Genomic DNA, 2,458 nt, shown 5'->3' with positions numbered 1-2,458 from the left:
GCATCTGATTTTGTGTGTGGTACACACAAATGTCATATATTTCACTGATGTGACGTAAGCATATATTGAAGAACCCCACTCCCTGTCACACCTGAATTTCTCTGAGTGTCTCTCCTTCACACTATTTGATTCTCAGTCATCTGACTAAAACTTGCTATTCTGACGCTGGTAAATCTGCTTGATTCCCTGCTCAGAGGGCAAGTTTTTTTGGGGAGCTGAAGTACATCATCATTACCGCAATGCTTTGTATGTAGGGCTGCTTTTGAAGACAGTTTGGAAAATGCAGCTGCATCAGACTGGGGCAAGATGATCTGAAAGCATTACACCAATCCTGGCACAACTGCATTGGCTGCCAATTCATTTTTGAGCCCAATTCAGAGTTCCAGTTTTAATCAATAAAGCCTTAAGTGGCTCAGGACATCAGTACCTTGTTAATTGTGGGGTATGAAATGACAGTCTATGTGTTGTATAGGTGCTTTGCCTTTACTGATAAATTCCCTAGAAATGAAGGGTGCTTCTAGAAAGGGGTTAATATTACAGATGGGTCATTCTGATATCACAAAGGGTCATTCTAGAGGGTTTGAGGGTTTGTGGCTTGAAAGTCAATCACCACAGTGACAGAAATACTTCTTTGCTTCACTGGCAACAGTTTTAATTTATCAAGTTTCCTCTAAAAAGCGTAAACCTGGATTAAATTGGGAGGGGAGCGATATGTGTTCACATTTTGATGCCTAGGATATCATGTGAATTTGGCAAAAAACATTGATCCCACAATAAACCCACTTTTGAAGCTGTATCTTTTTGTTACTCAGACATTTAACATTTCTGAGGGAACTCAGCCTGGGAGATGACAACACTAGAAACCCACACTAACAAAATGTTAGCCAGATGTTTTCAATAGCCAAAAAATAGGGCAGGGAGCAGAAAATGGGGCCCAATCATGCTAAAGTGGAGTATTTGCAGCAGACCTCCACTGGATAGCTTTTGTTGGAAGGATAATAATCCTTTGGCCTTTTCTGTAATCATAATTATAAAAAGGTAAAGGGACCCCTGACCATTAGGTCCAGTCGCAGACGACTCTGGGGTTGCGGTGCTCATCTCGCTTTATTGGCCGAGGGAGCCAGCGTACAGCTTCCGGGTCATGTGGCCAGCATGACTAAGCCGCTTCTGGCAAACCAGAGCAGTGCATGGAAACGCCGTTTACCTTCCCGCCGGAGCGGTACCTATATTCTTATCAGATGCTGTGTTATTCCAAGCCAAATGTTTAAGCATTCTATCTGATGCACAGGATCTTTGCTTGCACTAGTGTCTGACTTCAAGTGTAAGTTGTGAGAAGGACTCAGTTCTTTAAAAGTATTTCTTAACAATCCATTAAAAGTAGGTTTCTGCTGCTGAAATGTTTTCCATGCATCTCCCTCATGTTTTGGTCTCATATACTGAAGCAAGTGTCAAGACCTAAGTGGCTGGCCATTGGTCTTATAACTTCTGCTTGGGGATGCTAGATGTAATTGATTAATTTGTGTCATTGGTTCTGTCTTGATTGTAGATTTACTCCTTAATTGTTGAACTCACTTGTGTAAAAGATAGGTATACAGCGTTCAATGTGGTGCAATGCAGACTTACTTAGAAGTGAGTTCCAAGGAGTTCTAAATAAAGGAGCACAAGGCTGCAAGCCCTGGCATTTTCCAAAAAAGTAGACATTTGCCTGAGCACAAAAAAACTCAGGGAAAAAAGAAGTTATTAATGGTGATCATTGGAGTGCAGCTTTGTGCATGTCTACTCAGAAGTAAGCCACTATGGTGTAATGGTTTGAGTGCTAGACAAGGACCAGGGAGACTGATTCAAATCTCCATTCAGCCACCAAGCTCACCTGAGCTAGTCCCTATCAGCCTAACCTACTTCACATGGTTGTTGTGAGGATAAAATGGAGGCTGTGCGCTGCCTTGATCTAGTAAATGAATAAAACAAAGTCCACATGAATCCAATGGGATATTTCCCAATTAAGTCTGTAGAGCTCAGCGGCAGGAAAAACATCAGGAAAAACTTTCTGACAGTAAGAGCTATTCGCCAGTGGAACAGACTCCCACGAGAAGTGCTGGTCTTTCTTTCCTTGAAGATTTTAAGCAGAGGTTGAATGGCCATCTGTCTTGGATGCTTTGGTTGATATTCCTAAATTGTGCGGGTTTGAACCAGCTGAACCTTGGGGACTCCTTCCAACTTTTCAGTCCTATGATTCTACACAGAGCACACATGAGAGCAAAAAGTCCCGGTTTCAATCCGGTTCAATCTTGCTTGAAACCCTGGCCAGCGGCTGCCAGTCCGTGTACACAACACCGAGCTAGATGCATAAGCAAGCCGCGCCTCTTCCTTCGCTCCGTCGCCCTAGCAACTCATGGCTTTCGGTTTCGTTTTTCCCTCAGGCCGGAGAGAGATCACGAGAGGCAGGGGCGGAAGTGGA

The sequence above is a fragment of the Podarcis erhardii genome (genome assembly GCF_964252035.2).
Source record: "Podarcis erhardii genome assembly, chromosome: 10".
Taxonomy (NCBI): Eukaryota; Metazoa; Chordata; class Lepidosauria; order Squamata; family Lacertidae; genus Podarcis; species Podarcis erhardii.
Note: the sequence above shows the minus strand (reverse complement) of the source record.